The sequence below is a fragment of the Ischnura elegans genome, chromosome 7 (genome assembly GCF_921293095.1).
Source record: "Ischnura elegans chromosome 7, ioIscEleg1.1, whole genome shotgun sequence".
Lineage (NCBI taxonomy): Eukaryota > Metazoa > Arthropoda > Insecta > Odonata > Coenagrionidae > Ischnura > Ischnura elegans.
The window spans coordinates 112,610,439-112,637,195 of record NC_060252.1 but is presented as its reverse complement, the minus strand read 5'-3'; the positions used below and the strand labels follow the sequence as shown (position 1 = coordinate 112,637,195).

General features: G+C 39.8%; 1 protein-coding gene across 2 annotated transcripts in view; it reads right to left on the bottom strand.

Annotated features, from left to right (window-relative positions):
- The window catches only part of LOC124162590, a 153,306-nt gene extending 129,090 nt beyond the window's left edge, over positions 1–24,216 (bottom strand). Inside the window, exon 1 of one of the 2 annotated variants that reach the window (XM_046539172.1) lies at positions 23,645–24,216. The gene's annotated coding sequence lies outside the window, so the exon portion shown is untranslated. The remainder of the gene's footprint in view (positions 1–23,644) is intronic. The other variant, XM_046539173.1, reaches the window with a different exon arrangement.
- Positions 24,217–26,757: the final 2,541 nt, after the last annotated feature.

The window sequence follows — 26,757 nt, the reverse complement described above, 5'->3', positions numbered from 1 at the left end:
TTAAATTTCGTCCCGCGAGCTTTCCAGACATGGTTCATGTCAATGACGTTTAGCACGACTCCCTAATACGGCTTAAAGCGTATAAAACAAGTGCAAAAGTGCAATAAATGTAAATAATGCTCATCGAGCTCTATTTTATATTTCATAAGAGACATCAATATTTTGAAAAATCCGTTGATCTTGGCCTGTAGGGCGTAAATGTGAATTATTTCGGGAAAATGTGCCCCGGAACAATAACAAATCTAAGTATTTTTTATTTATTCGGCGCAGTATTCTGCATGTTTCACCGTCATGGGATCTACAAATATCTATAATTACTTAAACAGCTTAAAAATGAAAAAGCGTTTCCTGCAAACCTTACAGTTGATTTCCGACGAATAAAAGACTTCACATATAATGTTATTAGTTTATCTACAAGAGCCTTTGCATCCCTAGTTGATCATAAAATGCTAAATAAATAATTTTCCTAGACCATCTGGCAAACTTTGTTAATTGGTCTCAGCCTTAAAATTTTTTGTCACCGCTCACGATTCGTCCGAAAAATGACAAAGCTCTTCCCAGAGGAAATATTAAGTACTTTTTTCCTTGCGGAGAAGCTTCGTGAACGAGCAATGAGTACTATATACTTACGCCCTTCCTAACGCGGCGTCACTGAAACTAATGCGAGCGCTCGAGTCAATAAAATCACCTAATCCTCACCAAAAACGCCTTCTCCTTCAACGATAAACATTATCTGCAGATCAAAGGTTGCGCCATGGGAAGTAGATTCAGCCCTTCATACGCAAATTTATTTCTTGGTCTCCTTGAAGAATCCTTCCTATCATCCTACCCACTTCAACCCTCACTTTGGCTTCGCTATATAGATGATATTTTCCTTCTCTGGCCTCATGGAGAAGATTCACTGAGCTCTTTCATTTCAGCACTCAATGAATACTCCGAACTATCATTTACTTCTAACCACTCCCCCTCCCGAATAACATTTGTCGATGTTACCATCTCCCTAGAAAATAAAAGTTTCATCACTTCAGTCCACATTAAACCTACTAACAAACAACAATATCTTCACTTCAACAGCTGTCACCCCTCACATACTAAACAATCCCTTCCTTACTCTCTCTCAGTAAGAGGCCACAGAATTTGCAATAATCCCGAATCCTTGGACATTTTTCTCAATAATCTTCACCACTCCCTTCTTCGTAGAGGATATCCTGAGAACCTTCTGCGTAAGAAAATCCTACTCAATACTTACAAACCCAAAATTCATATCAAGAAACAACCCACACATCTCTCCCTTTCCACCACATACTTCCCGGGCGTGCAGGCTTTGAACAGAATCATCAAAAGCCTTTTTCCAATTCTTTCTAACAACGTCACTACTGGAAAAATCTTCTCTAGCTGTCCATCCTTATCCTTCCGTCGGCCGCCAAATCTATCTTCCATTCTCAAAACGACTAAACCACTCTCAAGGTTCACCACCCATACTAGCTCTTTACCTGTCCCTTGCCAGCGACCCCGGTGCAAAACGTGTGCGATCCTCATTACCCAGTCACTTCCTAACAAATTTCTTACTTTTCCGCTTCCTTCCACTCCGTCCCCTACCTGTACAACTAGTAATGTAATTTATATCCTTTTATGCAATTCCTGCCCCTCCTTCTACATTGGTTTAACCACCACCTCACTCAACCTACGGATTAACAACCATGGAGCTTCTTGCAAACCCACTTCCCAATCTGCTTCGCTTCCTGTCCCTACCCACGCCTTTTCACTTAATTTAGAATTTGATGATTGCTTTCACATAGGAATAATTGCCTCTCTCCCACCCTCCGCCTCACCGCTGGAATTGAAAACTCTTGAGCAGTCTTCCATTTGGCTATAGCAAGCTTTCAACCCGCCCGGTCTTAACAGGGCCCACTGATTTCTATAGCCTTCTCCTCTTTCCCATCCCCCATTCCCCACCCTCTCCCTTCCCCTATCTTATCCTAATCCCCTCAGCCTTTGGGCATCCTCTGTCCTCCTCAGTCCCTCATTGTCTCCTTCCCGACGAAGACCCTAAGGGGTCGAAAATTTGAAACTAACGTGTGAGTTCTCTTTTATTTGTGTCTATGTTTTTTTGTGGCCTATCATAGCATCTATTTATATTTATATCACCTGTGGTGTCCTTCCAAAGTAACATATATACGCTGCTATATGCAATCAATCTGTGTGAACTTCTGTCCTCGAGCGGCTCAACGACTGCAGTGATTACCATCGAGTTCCTGAGTCTTCAGCTGCTAGCAACTGTTCGTCGTCCTATCCCTCCTTTCACCACTGTTTCTCCATTCTAAAATTTCCTTTTTCTCACCTTTTTCCCTGTTCTGACCCAACTTCCCATTGGCATTGATTGCGATTCCTAACCCATCATTAGTGTATTCATAATATACAAGTTATTTGGTTTTAGAAATCCCAGTTTAGACGAATGGCAATGGTCAATTTTAACCGCATTTGACAAAAGGCCAGATTGGCGCCCAGGCGAAGCCACTCCACGTTACGTCACAGGGACCTAGTTTCTATACGATTAGAGAGGAGTTTTACATCGCCTGAGATTACCAATGCATGCATGAGGCACAGAGCTCAGGGAGACATTCCTTAATAATCACCTATTAAAACTGCCTATAGTTGGAAAGTTTCCTGCGTTTGATAAGGTATTAATAATCCTTATTTAAGCCAAGCGCTACCTGCTAGCAGCCTGCATCTCAGCGGCGCACATATTCTCGCCCCAAGGTCACCTCACTTGCGGCAGCGGGAACCAGATTGACGTCACACGGGCTTTTCCCGTCATTCATACTTAGCCGTCGCGTTTTCACGCGCTTGAAAATTTTCACTTTTCATTTAATCGCGATAAATAGATATCGTCATTTAAAAATCTAAACACACATTTTTCACAGGAGAACGTCCCCCTCTCCCAGGGGGTATTCCATACTTCCCGGACCCAAGTCATGACCCCCCCCTTCAAATTCGATGCTGAATCTACATCGTACGCATCACATACATCTACGCACTACTCTGCAAAGCCGCCTCAAAAGCGTGTGGCGGGAGTGGTAGGAGCGTTTAGCAATTTCTAAAGAAAAATTAATTAAACTAAAATTACGACGATGGTCGCGTGGGACGTATTTGACTTATAATTCGATTAACGAAAGCTTCCAACTTTTGTTACATTTTACCGGAAAGAATTAATTTCCGTTTTCTATTAATTTTAGAACCAATATCACGGAGAAATCTGGGAAATAAGTGCTGTTTATTATCGCATCATCCTTCAATATCTCCGTGTTGAGGAAACTTTGTGGAACAGCGGTCGAAACCGCCTACTTTCACTCTTCCTTCGTAACCGAGATTGGTTTTGGAATGTTTTCATAGTTTCTGAGTTGTACTCCTCTCGTAGCACGCGATTTGTTTTTATGCTCCAAAGGCTAAAAAAAGTATTGTAGTCTTATAATTGGTTGGACCGTGTTGGAAATGTGACATATTGTGCTCGGCATACTAAAGTTTTTTTCTGGTTCGAAGTAAAAATTAATCCCTATAGCCATACGTTCTGCGAAATATCTCTTTTATTTATTTATTTCGCCCCTAAAACGGCAAAAAGGCTTTTAAATTGGCTGTTTCTTAAATAAATAATAGCTATAAGATAACAAGCAATAACACAATAAATAAAAACTAACAGAAAACAAAATTTTTGAACATAAGAAGGGGCATTATGGATTAGACAACGGTGAATTATTCAGATGGCATTTTAAGAAAGATTAATGGCAGAGGAAAAGAGGTCCAGGGGAAAGGATTTTTGAAGCCATGGAGTTAAACAAGGACGGGAAACAAGGGCAGAAAAGAGGGCGTTGAGAGATGAAAAGACGGAATCGCGGAATGTGAAGCAGAGAGTTATTACGTGAGGGGCAAGGAGGAACATGAAAACGGAAAAGAGGGAGAATTTCATTGGTCCGGAGATAGCCGCTAGAGAATCTATGCAGAAACATGATATCAGATAAGACACGGTGGCTAGTTATGTTAGATATCCTGAGGGAGGAAAGGATAGCATCAAGGGCATAATGTCTGAGTGGGATAGTGTCTGTAATGGGGATTCAATGGCGGGCTACTGCAAGAAAGAAGTTGACAGGACGGTGGAGCAAGTTTAGAGTAGTGGGGCAGGCGGTAGACCAAACTGGTGAGCATTATTCCAGTTTTGGAAGAATACATCCGAAAACAAACTGTTCTTAAACCGGTAACTGTTCTTAATCTCTCTTACTTTGCCATTTCTATCGGGCCTAAAAAAATGGTGATTTCCGTTTTCCGGGACATTTTCAGTTCGAAGAACATCTGTTCTTAATAGCTCGGGGAATCTAGGCCTCCATAGTGATGAGTTCATTCCCTCCCTTGGCAGATTGTCCGAGTTAAGACGTGGCTTTGTGATGCGTCGCGGTCTGAGCCTCGTGCCTTCCATCAGCCTCTCCCCTTGCACTCTTAAGCGAAGATTCGTGCGGAACGAAGATATATTAGGCGCTGATAACCTCGCCGGAGTTCATTTTCCTCGGCGTCGGAAGGGAGAGAGCTTCAGGCAAACATCGGCCACCGCAGACGGGGAAGATGCTTTGCCACGTGCTTCTGGGAAACCTCATTAGTCCTGGTGGAAGTAAATAGCGACGCGCAGTGGCGCCGGCTCTCGGTGGGGGAAATCGCTCGAACTACTCTCGCCGTCCAAATGATGCGCCGCTAAAACATCTTCATTTCGTTCTTTCGCCGATTTCCGCTCTGTTGAATGAATGAAGCCGACATTTTCGAGTTCAATCCGCGTATGTTGACAAATATTCACAATAGTTTCGCCAACTATCCCGCTGGCTTACTCAGGTAATCATCTTGTGGTGTTCTGCCCGTCGCACAGTGGGCGAAATGCCCCACAAGGTGGTCAAAACTAAAAATCATTGCTATCTGGCCTAAAAGATGACGTTTTATATGTTTTTGAGGTTTCTAAGTGCGACTCTGAAGTCACAATTTAAAAAAAGCAATAACTTATCCAATATAATAATAATTCAACGGAGCGGAGCTTGACTCGTTCATCGTAAGAATAAAGAGTAAATAATGTGGCATATTAATTACGTTATAGAATTGAAGAAGTTAACAAAAGATGAATTATGATAAATAAATTAATTAAAGTTCAGAATAAGTAAGACATAAGCTATGAAATATAGGCAAAGTAAGTAGCTTTAAGTTTACAAAAATATGAATGAATAATGGAATAACATAGATGAGCAAAAAATGTATCTGGCATTATTATTATATAAAATACAATGAAAGGGTAATTAAATGAGTAGCAATTAAATTCATGAATCAAACAAGTGTTAATTATTGCACTGACATCATCTTTGTAAGCAATGAGTTTAGGTAGAAATCAGTCACAGGCGTCTGAAGAGTTGTCGGAATATACTCCAGGAGAGGTCGATGAGGATGAGCATGAAGCTTCAGACATTGTAACACTTGGTGGAATTATCATAAGCAACGCCTCGTTGCTTAAGCATTGCAATTTCTTTTTTGGCAATGGCCTTTGGCTGCTTATTAACGGATCTGAAAAAACCAACATCCTGGAAAAAACATCTTGCATATTTTTTCGGCGTGAACATTGCCGTGCAAAATCTTCATGAAACGTCTTAAAATATTTATTGCACCCCCTTGGGCTTCTTCTGACATCTACACCTGACAATAAGGATTTTCTAATTAATTCCTTTCCATGCAAAAGTAGTTTATGAACCTTTGTTGGCATGTTGAACCAGGGATATAAGCGCACGAATAAACGGGCAGTTTCAATTGCATACCCCTCAAATATGTCTACATCTATTAGATGGCCGCAGGATATGACTTGCAAAATGGTATGCATACGTTTAATCAAATTGAAGTCCAAGCCAGTAATGGACGCAGAAACGGTGCTATTTTCAAAGAAAGGCGAGCTGTGTTTCCGTCATTGCTACTCCCAAAACTTTGCTTTGGCCTGTCAACAATGAGGCCTAGGTGAGACCTGAATCCCTCCTGAATAGATTTCTTCCTAATCTCCATCGCTGCTTTTAAACCAGGCTCTAGGACTTGCCAACTTTTTATGTGCAGTCTGTTGGACAGATATATGAAACATTCAAAGCTTAGAATCCTACTATATACGTACTAGTAATATGGTATGTGCATATATCCCCCGATCCGCCTCACGGTTGACAGCATTAAATACAATAGAAAGATACAATGTGTCGTTTGTACAGTGAAGGAAGAAACATTGTAAATCACGGACATGAGTCCACAAACAAGTTGGGAGAAGGGTGCATGCATGGTGGACCCTCCCCGTCCCAGCATACCATCAACCGACTCCTTCCCCGTAAACCAAACAGCCGATTCACCGCGCTGAAAACCAATTAGACTCTTCCCCCAATCGTCTCCAAACCAAGCCCACATTCCTCCTAAAAAATATGAAACTACAAATTGTACTTTTCACCGGAAGATTATCGGAATCGTCGTAATATATAGATCGAGAGTATTGAAATCACAAGTGAAATTTATAACGTCTTTCGGTGGCTCGTTGAAAATATTAATAGTTAATAACAAAACGTATAAACAATTTTTAAACTTGAAAATAAATACTCTTAGTTGAATTTCATAACTAAACACATTCGCATAAAAATATTCATGTTTTTAACGGAAACATAATGAGCGTGTAGAGTACCGATTCTGGAACCCGGCGCGTGGCCATGTGATTATCTTAATTAAATGGCTTAAACTTCGCGAGGGGCAGTTTGGGGCAGCAAACTTTTGTTTCATAACAACTATTAAATGTATAAGATTGATGATATGTTTGTTAGTACGCAGAAAAAGACATGCTAAACTTATGACTTAATTTTTAAACAATTTTTCGAATAATATTGTATTAATTTTAGTAAAAAAAACTTTAATACTGCCAATTTATTAACCTATAGCATTTTTTTAAAAATTTATATAGATTGCACTTATATTGCTTGGCTAAATCAATTTTACAGAACGAAAATCGCACAATTACACCAGCAGTAGCGTTATTATGAAGTACAAGTACTTATTCTTGCGCTGCTCAGTGGCCGTTCTTACTCACGTGGAGATCACTTTCACAGTGGTTTATCAACGCGTAAACTTACTCACCAGCCTTTACAATTGTACTTTCGGACGCTTCCATTCTTCTTTTAGCCAATACAAAGTTTCAACAACCTTATATACTGAGTTCATATTTTCCTATTTTGGCCACCTTTTTGGGCATTTCGCTCACTGTGCGTCGGCTGGTCCCCCGCGCCAATGCTGTCTCCATTCCCTCCTGTCTCCGGCACTCTCCTTCAAGTCTCCATATCTTCCAATTTTTACGTCGTCGATAAACTTCAGCCTTCTTCTTCCCCTTCTTCTGATCCCTTCCACCAGGGGCGCAGCCAGGAATTAAGGCTGGGCGGGACTTAGGTGCAACCATTACCGGGGTGTGTGGGGGTATGGAATACCCACCAGGATAAGCGGTAGGTGCGAGATTAACAAATTGCGGAATTTTAAGATAAGCGGTTCAAAATGGTGAGTTTTACGGCTTTCTGAGGGATATCTTATTAATCCTTACACTATTCTATTAGTAATATCAATCGAATTAGGTAAAATGGATTAAACTTAAGCATTTCTTTGAGCTCGAGGGGGGAGGCGGGTTAAACCCCCTAAAACCCCCCCCTCGCTGCGCCACTGCCTTCCACCGTTCCCTCCAAAGATACTTCCAAAATTCCATTCCCTCTCATCAAATGTCCCAGCCAGTCACCCTTCCTTTGATTTATTTTGTCCATCAACGTTCTTTTCTCATCTATCCTATTTAACACTTGCTCATTCCTTGCTCGATCCGTCCATAGTATCCCCCCCATCTTCCTCCAAACCCACATCTCAAACGCCCCAATCCTGTCCGTCTCTCTTCCCCATCGTCCAAGTCTCACATCCATACATAAACACACTCCACGCATAGCATTTCACCAATCTCTTCCTCAATTTTAATTGTTACACAAGGCTCTTTTCTTCTTCTTGAAAACTTCTTTCGCCATTCCTATCTTTCCTTTTATTTCTCTTGTACTTTTCCAGTCTTCAGTTATCAAAGTCCCCAAGTAGCAGTAGGTTCTCACATTCTTAGGAATTAGTATTATTACTACTTTTCCTCTTCTATTCTTGACCTTGTTTAATAACTTTTTATGATTTTTCTTGGAGTGTAGTTCAAATGAAACCAAGTTATAGCCAACGTTTCGATTGATTTAAAATCATCCTCAGGGCTATGAAAGTGAAAACATGAACAATATAAAATACAAAGATGACAACGATATACAATATTTTTATTTAAAAATGTTACGATCGCGTTTTTTTTACAGTAATATAATTTAAAGTATACACATATATATATATATATATATATATACAATGTTTTGGAAAATATGATATGCACGTGGCACGTAATATAAATAGTTCAAGTTAATAACGATAAACACAGAGACACAGAAAAGAAACACTCACATTGAAAAAATAAACTCGTCGAAGCTATCGAAGCACTTCAGGCTTCTTCGTCAGCTGAAGTATGAATGGTGAGGAAAGGAGAGGGTTGGAAGAGATATTGTTCATGTTTTCACTTTCATAGCCCTGAGGATGATTTTAAATCAATCAAAACGTTGGCTATAACTTGGTTTCATTTGAACTACACTCCAAGAAAAATCATAAAAAAATTCTTAGTAATGTGAGAACCTACTCAGGTGAATGATGCCAAAAAGCTTCGCTGTCCTCTCTTCCATAAGGAATCACGCGATCATTTTTCCGTCCCTCAGAGCGATAGCTTCAGCGACACGTTTTCAGGGACCAAAAAGAGTGATCACTCGACGGACATACCCGTTGTCTCATTTTTCATCGCTTTTTCCGTAACTTTCCGCGTTTATTACCACGGGGGGGGGGGGGGGGGGGGGGGGGGGGGTAAGGGACCCAACAATAACCGGACACAATTAAAAAAAAATTCAACATTCAATTTTTTGTGTTACTAACGCTGGTCACCTTCGAAGTACTCTCCATTTAAACTGATACATTGGTTGAAACGTTTTTCCATTAAGCGAAACACCTTTGGCGCTCGTTGTTTCCGATGCCTTGCAGGACCGCCTTCGATTCCATTTTCACCTCCGTAATGTGATGAAAACATTTCCCTTTCATCACCATTTTCATCTGGGGGAACATGCGGAACATTCACGTGCAAGAACATGCGCGGATGAGCATGTTAAGGGGCGAGATCTAGAGGGTGTTTGGGAAAGCAGTGTCATGCGATTTTTTTCCCAAAAACTCAAGGCGCGGCAAGCAGCAGTAGGTACGTGCCGCATTTTGATCAAGAGTCGGCCAACTGGGAATTAATTTCGCCGCGATTCGTCTCATTTGCTATTCTTCAGCTTAAATTCACTGCAATGAACTCAAAGAAAGACCAGACTGTTCAGCGAGTTCGCAAATAGTACGCCTCTTAGGCTCGTGCACAATGGGACGATTTTTTTCCACATTTTCATCAGTTCTGGACCTTGAGGGCCGGCGTGGGCGTTGAATGTCTTCGATCGACATGTTGACGCGTTTGAATTCCGAATACCACTAGTGCACTTCAGCTCTTTTTAAGGCGTGTTCTTTACAAGTTATAGACAAAAGATTAACCGTGGCCGACTAAATTTTACCGAGCAGAGAATAAAATTTTCAACGCTGCACGCTGTTCTCGAATATCACCCATTTCAAAAATCGAAGAAATTAAAAAACTCTCCCAAAGTAAACGGTCAGAGGGGCTCGCTACAAACGTCTGAGGCCACGCTGTTTCGCATACTGACTCAGAAATGATGAAATATCACCCATATAGTGGGAGCAGCCCAAAACATAAGAGCTACGTGCGCAACGATTTCCGTCCGGTTATATATGGGTCCTCGCTCGTACAATTCAATTAAAAGCCAAGCGTTGTGTTAAGCCTGAACCACGCGATCATTTTATCAGCCATTTTCGAGTGATCACTATTGCGATCACTAGATTGATCACTCGCAAATGGTCGTCGCCGGCATTTGTTTTTCGCGATCACTCTAATGAATTGGATTCTCATCACTTTTTTCATCACTCGTACGGTGGCTTCTTCCGTCGCTGAAACTGTCACTGAAACCCCATATCAGCCAATCGGAACGCATTCCCGAATGGAGTGATTGCAGCGCAGCGTTTGACAATCGCGGGAACGACATAAATAAACAAACACGCTATATACATTTTCGTAATGCGGGTCAACGAGCTGTGATATCGAAACTGATTCGAATGGTGACGGCGGGAGGGAGCGTGTGATTCAGAAAAATGATCACTAGAGCGATGACTTAAATTCCCGTCGCGGAAAGCGATCGCTTCAGTGATCACTTTTCGCGACGAAAAAAATGATCGTGTGATTTATTCTTTACAACCGCTGTTAGCAGCCGTTCGTTCTGATTGGCTGAAGGACCGACGATGTTTTCCAACGTCAGAAAAAGGGACGTGATGAGTGATGGAAAGGCCATTCATCAAGCTATCTCGAAAACTTATAGCGAGATGTTTCCCTGAGCTCTGTGCCTCATGCATGCATTGGTAATCTCTGATGATGTAAAATTCCTATCTACTCGTGTAGAAACTAGGTCCCTGTGACGTCACGTGGAGTGGAATCGCATGGGCGCCAATCTGGACTTTTTCAAATGCGGTTAAAATTGACCATTGCCATTCGTCTAAACTGGAATTTCCAAAACCAAATAATTTGTATATTGTGAATACACTAATGGTGGATAACGAATCGCAATCAATGCCCTTCGTTTTCTTTGGTGAAGGAAACTACCCTATTCTTAAAAAAATCCTAAAATTTGCAACAGCACATTTTTAGATGGGCAAATGTTAATTAAAGAATTTATTTGTCTGATATATATGATGAGTTATTGTTTAGTTCGGATGTCTCACGTGACGTGGAAACATGAAGCATGAATGACCCGGGGAGAATAAATTAGGCTCGAATCGAAATGAAATAAAATATAATAAAATATTTTTAAGTTTAATCGCCAACGAAAGGTCACAAATATAATGACCTTGAATAATTTTCTAAGCTCCAAAATTCACAGCAATAGCGTACTCAAGGAGACTTCATAGAAGAGGCGCCACATTCCATCCAGATATAGGTTGATTTGTCCTGCCACTGCGGTCGCTTTTCAACCTGCTTTCAAAAATGCCCGCACGGCGACGATGAACACTGAGGCATTCAATATTTTGAAGAATAGTACTTGCCCTTGAGAGGAATAGGACTGAAATTTTTTTTATGAAATAGATCATACCATTAAGAAAATTAAAAAGAATTTGTTTACGGCTTTGATTATATTTTGAAATGAACACATTTTAACAAGCACTTTTTAATAAACACACCATAAGCAATTTTTCACGATACTAAAATTTATTACTCAACAATAAATACCGGTAAAACGGGGTGAATAGAAACAATTTTCAACTTTGGTTTGAAATTTTACATATTTGTAGTTGTTCCATATAAACAATTTTTTGCCCAAACACAGGTCTCTGTTAGACCTATTTGTTTATAGTATTTAATTTTTAAAATTTTATTTCATTTTAAAGAAAAAAAATTAAAACATGGTGTTTCTATTCACCCCGCAAATGGGGGTGAATAGAATCAGTACTTCAATTTCATGTTTTTTTCTATTGAAACGAATCGGGGATGAATGGAAACAGTTAAATATGGTATTTTTAATTTGTAATGGATAAATACAAATTTATTTCTCAACAAAATGATTTAATTCAGTACATAAAGTTACATAACTGCAATTAAACAAATTGAATACGTAGACAATTACCGTATTTAACTAGATTAAATTATGATAAATAAATTGTGAGATCAGACCGGTCATCTTTGAAAAATTTTTCTTGCGGGGTGAATAAAACACTAAAAATGATTTGTTTCTATTCACCCCATAAATTCTGAAAACCTAACCTAAAAATATGAATAATTTTTGAAATAATATTGTTAAAGTTAAAGCTTAAAATAAGCCTGAATCTTTTATATGAATAATTACTCTATGTTTTTTACAGCTATTTCCTTTTAAGAACACTACGTATTCTGACTTACCTGGAAAGTTCTAAGTGGATTAAAAAAACAAGAATCACGTGGTAAAGTTCAACATGACAAACAAACAGGAACCAGTGCTGCCAACCAAACAAACCATTATTTCACTTTCAGCCAAAAGTGTACCAATCTAAAAAAATAATAGTTGCCGCTATTTACCCATAGTTATGTACGAAATAGATTATACATAAAAAAAGAAGTTTTGTTTCTATTCACCCCAATGTTTCTTTTCACCGGTACTAATTAGTAATAAATTTCATAATAATGGAAATTTTCAAGTATTCATTTCAATAAGAAAAAACTCCACTCCATGACACTTGAATCTTTGGCTTTTATGGATTATTTCTTCGTGAAACATGGATCTCTTTGCCAGTCAGCGGCGCGACTCGCGACTTTTACAAACACATTTGAATGCACGGGGGGTGAGGAGCCGAGTCGAGAATCATCCATTGCAATATTCGTGGGTGCACCATTTCGCTAATCGTATGCAAGTCACGTGACTCAATACAACGTTGCCGTTGACACGCTCAAGGTGTGTTGGGTAGTAGTAGTAATATTGATCGTTAGGGTGCGTCGACGGCTAGGTCATTCTGCACCACTAGTCAGTCATTAGATTCAAGTCGTAAATCAGAAGGATCGTCACTGCATACTTTATATGGATTAGAAACAATCAGACATTATTTATTAAAATTTAAATTTTACTAAACAGACCCGTTTCCCTGATAAACAAAATTATACCATTCAGATTAGTCGGGTTGTCTCCGAGGAGGGATTCAAGGTCCCCCCCTATATTGAGCCGAATCCGCGCGTCACGGTATTTGTCGCACTCTGTCAGGATATGTCGGATGCTTAAAAGACATCCGCACTCATCATACCGGTGTGTTGGGACCAAAGCGGTGACGTCACCCGCGCCCTGCTAATTCTAACTCTGAGGTGGTATTACTCCACGGCATCTGTTCTGCAGAGATGTTAAAATAGATTTGAATGAAAGATGCGCAAACACGACGCTCTCTCCCCCGTCCCCTCCCCTTCCGTCTGTTTGACGAGTGAAAGGTTGATGGATGATGCGGAGAAAGCATAAGGCACGGCTCTTTTTTTTCCATCCGACGACGAGACTTTCTCCCGCTGCATCGCGTGTCGCGACTCCTCAATTATCGAGGAGGGGGAACTCGACATGAAAGAAAGCCAGGATTCGAACCCGGATCTCACGATTGCAGGTCACTCTGCGTTTCCGAATGAAAACGACCGCGTTCGATGAACTGGTTGATCCTCGAATGAATCGGTTAAATGAGTCATTCATTGCTCGAGACAACAGCAATCACGAGATGGAAATGACCTGTTCCCATGGAGGCGATCACTTTTACTTCCAATCTAAAGCCTGAATCACACAATCATTTTTTTCGTCGCGAAAAGTAATCACTATCGCGATCACTTTTCCCGTCGCGAAAAGCGATCGCTCTAGTGATCATTTTTCTAAATCACACGGTCACTCCCACCGTCGCTTTTCGCATCATTTCCGATATCACTGCTCGTTTGTCATAGGACCCGCATCACGAATATATATAGCGCGTTTGTTTATCTTTGTTAGTCGTTCCCACAATTGTCAAACGCTGCACTGCAATCACACCATACTGGAATGCGTTCTGATTGGCTGACATGGGGTTTTAGGGACGGTTTTAGCGACGGAAAAAGCGACCGGACGAGTGATGAAGAATAGCGATGGGAATCCTCATCGCGATCGCGAAAAACAATTGCCGGCGACGATCATTTTGCGAGTGATCACTCTAGTGATCGCGATAGTGATCACTTTTCGCGACGAAAAAAATGATCATGTGATTCAGGCTTAACGAATCGTAAGTGATCACTAGTTCAAATTCCAAACAATGCCCGTACTTGCCTAAATTCCAAACAATGCCCGTACTTGCCTAAATTCCAAACAATGCCCGTACTTGCCTATGTCACTGACGTAATCCGAATTCGTGTTCATACACTAAATGATCCAATCATAGCGCCTCTTAAAGACAAAAAAAGCATTTCGTCCGCAGTAAGTTCAGAATTCGTTTGATGTCTTGAAAAAAAAGGTTTAAGTTATAATTATACATTATTTTATTTCTGGCGAAATTCCGCATCATATATTAGTTTTTCTCAACATTTCCATAATATGATGAATTTTTACACGGTTTACCATTTGATGGAATTTACCGCCATTAATCACATATAATTGCAAACGCAATTCATGAAAATTGTAGAATGGATTGGTATAATTAATGATAAATTTTTTGGATGGGTAAAATAAAGTTCTATATGCAAGTGCTGAAGATATAAAAAAATGACATGACTTCATTTTCGGAGGTGAGTTAGCTCTCTTCGCATATAATATTACGCTGTTCTTTTATTTTACCTTCCCGAGAGGAAATATTTTTATCGTGATGTATTGAAAACATATTTAAAGTTTGTTGTTGATGATGCAAAATCATCATTATAAACAGTAATCATGCAACGGTACCAGGGCAAGAAGGCTACCCAGAATGGTGTTATAATAACATTTGATTCTGATGAATTAGTAGACGATTACATATCTGTGACATAACGGAAAACGGATACAGCCATAAGTACCTCAGAAGAGAATTGCATTAGCAAAGGAGGCATTCGTGAACAGGAAAGGGCCAATGAAAGGATAGTTATTGAAGACTTTACAGAAAAGTCTAGTGACTTTACGTGGGCGGTTTTTTTTCGACCTCCGATCGCTCGGATAAAAAACACCATGCAAGCGACATGCGGGCACTGCGCACCTTGGGCAACCACACGTTCAAGTAATTCCTGACCGTAAGTTGTTAGCTTAAAGTCAGTGGAATCTCACTGGTGCCTTGGTGCACTGTTACCAAGGTGCGGTGTTTTTGATCGAAATATATTCTCCCGTATTCTATTGTGAGTTAAAAATCACCAGATGAATAATCGGGATGTAAAAGTTCTACTTATTCATGTCGAATTAATTGCCTCTGGTTATCTTTATAATCTTTCTGCACAATGCATGAGAGATACAATAGATATGCTCCAAGAATGTATCCCTAGTAACGGACCGCGGTCATTGTTGCGGATTCAGCATGGGCCCTATACTAAGAATAGCTTCCCGCATCAATTACTCAATGCTATTCCTCATCAGTTATACTTTTATGATGTTGAAAAAATATTTCTTCGTATAATATTCTATTAAATGATGAATAAAAACAATTTAAGAGTACTTAACTACGATTCGTGAGAATGCAGAATGAACTCTCTTTATAGCCCGGTCAAATTAGCCCGAAAAATAGGGGTACCCTTGCATTAATTGCCAACAAGCTGAAAATTTGCATTAACCTTAAGGATACCACTCTAATGAAATTCTGATAAGTCCCCATCGATCCCGTGTGTGCAAAAAAATTTATTCGAGGTCAAAGGTCACAAAAAAGGAGTTTTTAAAAAACATTTTGGCCAAACGGTTAGTTTTATGATAAAAATTGCTCGAACCAAAACTGTAGATAATAAAAATATCTACAAAATTGTAATTTCACTTTTATCTCTAAGATTTACCGTTTCTGAGAAAAAGCCATTCGAAAGTTATCTGGAGCTGTATTCTTCGTAATATGCATGACTATATTGTTGCGCTCTTCGAACATTATTGGACGCGTAACTCGCATATTGGTTACTAGCTCTCACCTGACAACCGGCAACAATCGGGACAGAGGGTTTAGTTTTAAATATTTCCTCTTGGTGAAAACATTTGGTCATTGCTAGAATTATAAGTCAAAGTTTGTGCTATATTTAGTACTTGGCAACTTTCGGGCATGGCTTCATCTGTAAAGTAACCTTTGCCTGCAAGTGAAATTGCTACTGCTGATCGCGGCTCAAGACGTTGATTGATGCAAGTGCTGAAAGAAGTAATAAATTCATTAACTACCAAAAAAAGCCAAAAATCAGTGGCAAAACATGTGCAATGTTGTAAAAACTACACTTGGAGTAGTACTATTGCGTCAGTGGAAAGACATCATGAAGCGGATCAAGCCAGTACATGGAAAGTAAGTCCTCCTCGTACAAGAGTACACGTAAATGACTCAGATTTTTGTTTTAAAAATCATTCCTTCTTTTGCGGCGATGAACGGAATGAAGAATAGAAAGGAAACGAGGTGTAAGGTATTGGCTTAGAATTTGTAAAGTTACTACACTATCATTCAAAGAATCTGTTGTGTATAGCTCATAATAATTCTTTCTGATGGTAATTAAAAAAATATCATCGCTCGCATGAGGTTTAAACATAATTTAGTAGCTGCTGAGGCTAGTTATCGTCATCGTTGCAGTTTCTATATATATAAGGGTGAAAAACTAATAAAGAGCTGTTACAGTTTCCTTAAAATGTTGATTTCATTCCCTTTTTCCATGCTTAAATCTTACCTACAACTTGAACAACCATGGCTTGCCCCCCACCCCCTAGTTTTGATCCTGGGTACGGCGCGCCGTTGCATGGATTTGCAGTGATCTCAGCTGTATAAGAAAAGAAGCTAATTTATGAGTAAATAAAAGACTGAGCGATGCAGAGCGTCCTGCTCATCACCTAAAACCCCAATTAGATTGTAGATCAACAATGAATAAAACATTATGCTAATGGCAATGCATTGATCTCGGTATCCATGACAAAAGCAAACACTAAGCGTTGCGTAGCGTTCTGCTCTCACCTCAAACCCAAATTGGATTGGATATTCATAATGAATATCTCATCATGTTAATTGCAATGGAGTGAGCTTTGACGGCTTTGACGTATGAGAAAGGCAAGCACTAAACGATGCTAAGCGTCATTATCATCACCTCAAACCCCAAATACGTTGAAGATGCATTTAATATAGCACAACGTATTAATGGCAATTGGCCCAGTCAGCACAAAAGATATTTTACCCCATTATTACCCAAATTTTACACGGGTAAAATTGTGGTAAAAGATGGATAACCTGCATGGTAACGGGTAAAATATCTGTAAATTTAAGTGGTAAAATTCGGGTAATTTCATGGTAAAACACGGGTAAAATTCGTACTTTTTCCGGGTAAAACCTCCCGATGCGACATCAGAGCCATCTGTGGAGCTTCAAAGTAAACATGACGACACACCCTCTATCGGTGCTATTGTGAACTAACAGTACCTAATTTCAATGCGCTATAGGAATTCATATGCACGATAAATGAACGAAATCGACATTGATATTGAAAAATAACTGTTTATTGACTGACGAAAAGTAACTAAATGTACAAACACGACATATATTAGGAAAAAATCACTTGGTGAAAGAGAAATAATGACAAAAATAAAACCCACATTCATGAGGACATACGTACTCGAAGAAAGAGAGATGACTGAAATAAATAACAGTTGTATTTTAAGAGGATTTGCCAATTTGATTTCTTTTAAAATAGAAACAATGTTAAACTTGGAACTAATTTCCTTCCGTTAAGCACTTGGTGACAACAGCTTCCACACCGAACTCCTAATGGCATGCTTACGAGGAAACAATTCACCCAAACGAGAATCCTAAAAACTGCTTTTCCAAAATGTTTCACGTTTAATGTAGGAAGGAAGGGAGTGTACAAGAGGCTATCCTCCGCCGTCGTCTCATCGTCAGTCTTAAAATTCAAACACACAAATGGGCAAACCGCCACTGCTTTAAACTTTTCTCAACCTCATACAATGAAATAAATTACTAACTTTATATGTTTTACACTCCGCTGTTGGCAATTCTGCACGCGAGTAATAACGTGGTAAAGAAGGGGGTAAAGCTTACTGGGGTAAATTTGCCCCAAATTACCAGAAAATTTTCCGTCTAAATTATCTTTTGTGCTGACTGGGGGGTGATCTCGGATTTATGAGAAAGGCAAACATTAAGTGATGCAAAGCTCATCCCGCTCATCACCTCAAACCCCAATGAGATTGTAGATCAATAATGAATAAAACATTATGTTAATGGCATTGCAATGGTCTCAGATTTAAGAGAATAACTGACACTGAGCGATGCAAAATACCTGCTCATCACCTCAAACCCCAATTACATTGAAGATCCACTTAAGAAAACAAAATATGTAAATTGTAAGGCAGTGATCTCGGCATTTACGACAAAAGCAATCGCTAAGCGATGCTCACCGTCCTGCTCATCACCTAAAACCCCAATTACATTGAAGATACATTGGAGAAAACACATAATATAAATGGCTCCGCAGTGATCTCATATTTATAACAAAATATGAGACTAAGCGATGCACAGCGTACTACTCAACACCTCAAACCTCAGTTACATTGAAGATCTGTTGGAGGAAAGACAATTTAATGGCAATGCAGCGATCTCAGATGTATGAAAAGAGCAAACACTAAGTGATGCAAATCGTCATGCTTATCGCCTCAATTCCAAAACACGTTGAAGATCCATCGGAGAAAACACAATATGTTAATGGCAATACAGTGATATCGTAGTTATGAGAAAAAGGATACTCTCAGCGATGCTAAAGCGTTCTGCTTATCGCCTCAAAATCCAATTAGATTGAAGATCCATCGGAGGAAACCTAACATATGAATGGCAATGCAGTGATATCGTATTTATGTTGAAAGCAAACATAAGCGATTAGACTGGCGATCCATAATGAAGAACACATCTTATTAATGGCAATGCAGTCATCTCGGATATACATGTGGCACATTCTTTTGTTTTGGCCGCACCAGCCAGCTGTCAGCTTGTTAAGTTAAGAGGTGGCAACCCCAACACTGGTTCTTACCACAGGGCAGTGGCGGCGCGTGCGTATACGCATGTTAGCAAGTGCACACCCAAAGATAAAAATTATAAAAGAAAACTATTCCTTTGCAACGCGAAGGATAAAAGTACTGTCTGCATATGCAAGAAACATGAGCCTCCGAACGCTACAGCTATCTCCTTTTCGAATTCACCGCTCTACAAGTGTGCGATCCCGTGGCATCATGCCGGGCGCATTTTCGGTCTGTGCGATCGCTTGAGGGAGCTCTGGCGGGACGAGGTAAGCGGGGGGGTATGTGCTGTTCAAAGGGGCGATGGGAGCAGACTCAAAACCATAGAGTTTACATTTTATGGTCAAAACCATGCGAATGCGCACGCGCATGTTTTTGGTGACTGACTAGCAGGTAGTGTAGTGGTGTAGCCGCCACCTACACTACCTGCGCCCAGGATCCTAGTCCGTCTACAGAGCCATCTGTATGGCCGTTTTCTACACTACTTCCTCATAGGGTGTAAGGAAAAGAGAATGAATTTCAACTACCGTCACTTGTAAAGGTGTGTTGAGAATAATTATTTTCATACATGCTAATATTATTTCTGTTCATGCAATTTTAAGGGTAGAGTGTACCAGTGATATGTTTTGCTTGCTATGTATTCTATTACGACGAAATATGACGCTCATGGATTAGGATTAACATAATATAATTAAATCATCCTATATCTGCTCTAATGCACACCCTAGATAAATTACCACCAACCGCCACTGCCACAGGGGTGCCTATATTCCACCTTGTAATAACTCATGCTTAAGTAAGCTGTTATAATTTCATGTACCATAATGTGGAATAAAATATATTATAATTATTATTATTATATGAGAAAAAAAGGAATCGATGCACGGCGTCCTGCTTATCACCCCACACCCCTAGTAGATTGAAGATCACAAAATATTAATGGCAAATCAATGATCTTGGATTTATAAGAAAAGCAAACACTAAGCGATTCTCAGCTTCCTGCTCATTATCTCAAATTCCAATTACATCCATGGGTAGATTCCATCCAAGTATATTGAATATCCATGTGTAGGACAAAACATATGACGTAGCACGAATAACTGAACATATTCAAGCATTGTAGAAATGGCTCAATTGAAAGGAATACTAACACTCGGCTGCAAATCTGGGCCTTCTTTTTCACCTCTCTTAGCTAAGGGTGCCTTCACAGTTCGGCGTTGCGTTGACGCCGCAGCTAGCGAGCCAATCAGAGCCCGTCTTTGAGAATTGATGACATCACGTCTCCAGCTCGTTGCGTCGTCGCAGAAAAACTGAACCTGTCAGATTTTCTCTAGGTGAAGGCGGCAGTACGCCGACGATTTCGAATTGGTGTTTGTTTATGGGAAGTTTAGGTATACAAATATGTCATATTAGCTCTAATGGGAGTGACAAATGCTGTTTATTTCATTAATAACTATTATTTTGAAGTGTTAAGCATAGATATTTCGTATCTTTCCTAAACATAGGATAAATGTTAACCCTAAATTAGATTACAATCACCGAGGAGCGTAGATTAACATAACACATTATACCCATCAATGGTATCACAAGCTAAATACAGCGTGAGAGCTCCTTGTTGGTGACTAAGGTCGTTTAAATTCCAATTGATATCTAACAATTGTGCCATCATGATCTACTCAGTTGGAGCTATTTAGATAACAGGACTAGGACAATATGTTTGAATAACAGTTATCATTTATAAATATTCCTGATAACATTCCACGTTTCTCATGTTCACTGAGTGTATGTAATTAGCTATTTTTCGAAAATTTCCAGTTAGGAAATAAAATTTAAAGATCATAATAATGCATAGGCAAGGGCCATCATTACATGCATGATAATCGACATTATGGTCGCCATATTAACTTCAAATATTATTTATTGTTAAGAAGAATATTTTAAGAAATGAAATTGCGTAAAAATGCACAAAACAACATATGTATTGTGCGTTTGGCTCGAAATCATAAGATGATGTGCTCCCAACGCTCCCAGGCCGATTTTAAGCCGTGGAGCCAACGATTTTTGCCTTTCATTTGTTTACGCAACGCATAGGCACCCTATTTCCTGAGTAGCTATTCGCCCTCTGCCAACCCACACTCCAAGACGGAAAGGCAGCTTCTTTAAATCGTCTTTCCAACAATAATAATACGATGAATAGAAAATAAGAAATTGAGAACGTTTGCAGCGCCAACTGCAATGATTGGTGGGAAATAAAATTTACGGTTGTATCACCCAGAAATATACGTTATTTTCGGATTCATTAATTTGTACGTTCCAATGCCGCACCGTGAAGGTGAAGAATTATAAATACAGTCAGTGTCATTTATAAAGCCAATGTAATTTATTTCTAACATAAAAATGTATAGAAAAACATATTTATTAATCGCACAAGGCGAAAAATTTCCTTACTTGGAGCAATTTACCTCTTCCCACGAGATTGAAGCCTAATCTTAATATCCGAGTATCGTTTGAAATGTTATTCTTCTTTTATAATTCTCATGGTAACACAACAAACTTCACAATATAACACAATCACCACAAGATGCTTCCGCACATACACCATCGAACATACTTCACACTATGCCACGCGCTAACCCAGTGATTTTTAAATTTAGATTTTTTTTCTGACTCCATACAGACCAATGCACTTCTTCACAATGCGCAACGAGCAATTCACGTGTTTTGGATACATATATCACCTCCTTCATTTTATCGGGAATTAGGAATATTTACTTCACAAGAAGGAAGAGGTACACAAGTCAGGGATAAAATTCAACACTCTCATCACATGGCTATCTAGCAACTGAACTACTACATTCCGAGTGGCTTCGCACCGATCCGAAATTTTATCCGTCCTCAACTCTTTGAGTTGCGTCATGCGGAAGGCCTAAAAGCACGACCTATTCATACGGTTAGTACGTGACCACAGTTCACAGCATTTTTAGTCCGTAAGCAATTACGCAAATACGGTCAGTTGAGCTGGAGTGATGCGTCATGTTAACCGCTCGTGTGAAATGCAAGCCAGTATTCACGGTGGCTTTGTACAGAATCCAGAGTAATTCCTCCCATTGGGACCATCGTCAAATATAAAAAAGGAGCGACGGATTAAACAACAGCCCTCATAACGATAAATGTGAATCGAAATTAAAAGTACGAGGTGAGACGAGGACTCATAAATCCATTCAACAGAATATTATAGTCAAACATATCAGTGGCGCAGCGAGGGGGGGGGGGGTTTGGCGGGTTCGCGGGTTTGGGGGATAACCCCCCCAGAGCTCAGAGAAATTTTTAAGTTTAACCCATTTTACTTAATTGGATTGATATTACTAATAGAATAGTGTGAGGATTAATAAAATATCCCTCAGAAATCCGTAAAATTCACCGCTTTGAACCATTTATCTTTAAAATTCCTACTACATATTAATCTCGCACCTACCGATTATCCTGGTGGGTATACCATACCCCCACACACACTCCGGTGATAGTTGCATCCAAACCCCCCCCCCAAGCCATAATTCCTAGCTGTGCCCCTGAAACATATAACAGTCAAACATATTTCGCCACCATCTGTAGCATAGTCGCCCATAGGAGCGGTACACTCACTTTAAAAAGTTTTAGGCCAAAGTTTGGGGCGCCACTTCTGCTTTTTGAGAAATTTTAGTTACCCTTACTCTTTTTTGTTTTCCTTGGTTACGCACCCAAAATATTACGTTCGCGCATTAAGATATATTGAGAGGGAGATGTTACTTGCAAGTTGATCATTCTGTTTCGATTTTTGTCGGATTTAATGATTATATCTTCCGCATTTACTGCGTGCTTGTCCCACTTTTGAGTGTTAGTTTGTGTTGTACGTATTATAGAATTTTCCGTGGCAGCATTTGCGATGCGAATTTCCCGGAGAACTAAGCTAGCATTAGGGGTGTTATCCGAAATTCATTTTCGAGTTGATGTGATCGATAAAATGTATTTCCCTTTAACGCCATTCCTCGCGATCACAGATACAATGAGTATAAATGTTGTATGAAATCCTTGCGTAAGCTTTCGCGATGTGGTATCGCCCGTCTCTTACACACCCCGTCGGAGGCCGGTGTCTTCTCATTGGCTGGTTCAGGAGGCCCGGGTGGCTTCTCATTGGTCCGCATCTCCCGGATCTGTCCTGTCTCTCCGGGTTTACTCTTGAGGACTCTTCTCCATGTGTTAGGGAGCTGGTATCCGTTCTCCCTATTGAGGTTGTTCGGTGTCTCCATAATCTCTATAGCTGTATGAGCAGACAATGAGAAGACACCGGCCTCCGACGGGGTGTATAAGAGACGGGCGATACCACGGATCTCCACTTCATTGACCTGAAGAAGCCTGCTGCAATGCCGGCGAAACTGTCGTCTGCAGAGATGAATCTACGCGGTGGTAACCCTGAAAACCTCCTCGCTCAATAAATGTTGTATGGCTCTGAACTGTTCGCCGGGATACGACCGTTTACGGAAGTTTTTCAAAATGCTCCCCTAGCAACGACATAAACGAAGCGTCTCCGGGACAACAAGGGTCTCTCCTCTACACAAAAACATTTTCGAGCACCAATTTTATTATAAAACAAAGGATACCCTGTGAACTCAGTTGTATGTATAGTAAGGAAAAAACGGTGCAGAAAAAAAAACAAAATAATACATTACCACTGACTTTTAGGAAGCTTCCGGGGTATCACTCAGCCGGTACAGTCTGCAAGTGCTGCCTCCGTTTGCGAAGTAGGGACTGAGTCGGGGCACTGCTGTACCGGATTTGCTGCGGTGCGGTGATTGTCCATCTCGCCTCCAATGCCTATGCCAATTCAAAACATCGCTGTCCTCTCCATTTAATAATAATAATAATCCTGTAAATGATACCAGCTTGGAAGTTCGACAGTAATCACGCGGTATAACTGCTATCTCGCGATGTTTTATACGACACTTGAACCACAATCAACGCCCTATAGGTTGTAATTTTTAGTAGGATATAGTTTTTATGGTTCACTGAATATGCATTACTTCTTTCGAGCCCCAAAAAATACTTAAAACGGGCTATGTATTAAAAGACTCACTATCCGAGAATGGAATACTGACCGCTATCGCTTGGCATGAAAACTATCACGAAATGTTTTGCAACGCACCAGTTCAACTGTCGAAAATGCATGCTGTCCACAGGAGAGCTATTTCCATGCGCCCTGCTCCCCGCAGTTGTCCGAGCTGACTGACGCAGGAGGCTTGCTTACTCGTGCTCGGCCGACTGCCGAATGGACTCGCGCGCCGCGTGAACGAGCGCTATTCGACTCCCGGGTGCGATTTTACAGCAGAATTTCAAGCCATGGCGTATGACCCGCGGAAGCGATTGTTATCACTGCACAGTCCCTCGGAAGGCTCACTGCTTCCGAGTCCGAGGAAAGGGAAGGAGAGGTTTTTGGAATGTGTGGGAAAAGGGAGAATTAGTAGATTTGTCAGTGCGGGTCGTGCAATCTGACAGCAGGCAAAAAACAAAGTACCGTTCATGGTGAAACAAAAACCCAGTACTATTCCACACACTTTTATTTTAACTGTCTACTAGTTTCAACGTTTACACCGTCATTAACAAGACTAACTGAGCAATAGTGATGGGTCGATCATGAACGATTCGATCAAAAAGATTGAATCACTAGGTGAATCAAGTGACTCATGATTCATTTCGTTAAACAAGTCAATCATCAATCACTCCGACTTCCGGTTTCATATCAATCATCCCGGTTTCCGGTTTATTCCAAAATTTGGAACGATCGATGCTTGATCTCTTTTCGTCAAGGCAGAAATAGTTGTGAGAAAATTAAATACTATGTTATAAAGAACTGAATACTTGTGTAATCTTTTTCTTATATGTTTTCCAGCAGTTATCAGTTTAATAGCACAGATACACCTAAAAGGAAAATATTAAGATTACTCTTGTAGGAGAACATTAAGAAGTAGAAGTTAAAGCTGATAACATTTTATTGTGCCATTCATAAAATTATCCTGCAGATCAGATTCATACATAGTGTGTGGTGTATTTTGTGTTATATTTTGAGATATATAGTTAGAAATTATTCTATTAGTGTTAAGAAACTGTGGCAGTTTTGCCTTCCCAAATATTTTCATGGCACTACTTCCTTCATTTTTGCAATATAATTTACTCATCTAGGAATTCACAATCAAAATAGTACATGAAATGATAATATGGATAGCAATCAGCGTTACCAATGCTCTTCGCAGATGCGGCAGTATTTATTCCATTATTCAAAGTGATTTATTACATCCATTGATTGAGTCTTTTCGATCTTGATTCCTTTTGAGTCTTTTCGATCATAATGATTGAATCAATTGATTGAATCATTTATGTGACTCGAGTCAAAATGATTGAATCACTAAAATGATCGACTTTGCCCATCACTACAGAGCAATAGCGTAAAACGTCCAGCCTTATTTACCCAACAATAGTGTGAGGGAAGGAGGAGGGGGGAGGTAAGAGAGGAGGAGGGGGGTTGGGCATTGTTGGTTGAATAGGGAAATTGCATACTTTTTATAAACAGTATGCTGATATACTACAGTAAACACTTAGTACCGCAATATACTTTTTTCCGCTTAAAATTCAGTTTTTACCCTAGAAAATGACTCTTAAAAGTCTCCCGAGTTTCGCGGGCTAAAAAATACCGCCCCCACTAATCTTAGGCCGTGACGTCATAGTTTAGTAGGAGTCCAAGATCCAAGCCCAGTAACTGCAGGTTTGGAAGAGCCACGTTGCGTTTAAAGGAGAACATGGCTGAAATAAGGAAAAATTACAAGTGGTGCATTTGTTCCTCTGTGCAATAACACCCCAGAAAAAATTCCTCCCTCGATGCATGCCGTCTGTCGGGATGAGCGTTACGGAAAAATAAGAGTAAAATAAACGGAATGATAAACCCGTGTGCTATGTGAGCGAAGATAACTTTAATATTAATAATATATCCATATTTCATTGACTGAATAACTTGAAACTGATATTTTTCGATAATTCGGCCGCCGTAGAATAAAAACTCAACTTCATAACAAAAATCGAGATAGGTGTTTCTCGATGGTTATGATGGACTCAAATTATTTATGGCACTTGTTCAATTTCAGTTACGGAAGGACATAGAAAATTCCATGATGTTTAAAATCAAGGGAGGAAATATAAAAATACAGAGCAACGTTGATCCTCATGCATTCGAGTGCCAGCCAAGAAGACAGCGTTTTCTTCTACTGTCGGCGTCAAAATGATGTGCCGCTCTACTTTGCAAATTTATATCCTGGCTTCACTACATGCTATAATAATGAACTATTCGTCATTTTAAAGGAAATTTTATCCTAAATTCTGATTTATTTTATTACAACAAAATTGAGAAATGTAGACACGGCCAGTGCAATAAATGACTCCGCGCACCGAAGAATTAGCCGTTTTGTCAACTTCATGAACTTTGCAACTCAACCTAGGGAAAACTACTACGTCTACAGCATTCATCTTCCACATTAATTTACACTCATCAGTGCGGATTAATAAAATGGCTTTTGGGTATTTTTAGAACTTATATTTTGTTATAAATTAATGAAAATATTTAAACATTATCTTGTCCCATGGTTTACCCCGAATGATAAAGGAAGTTGTAGATAGAAACAGAATAGAATCCAAAGGTGGTCACAAAAAATGAATCGCATCATTCTTTGATTTTATTCTACGCCGGCATGCTTTTCAGGAAAAGTTGAGTCACAAGAGGAATGTTCCGCGGCAGTGA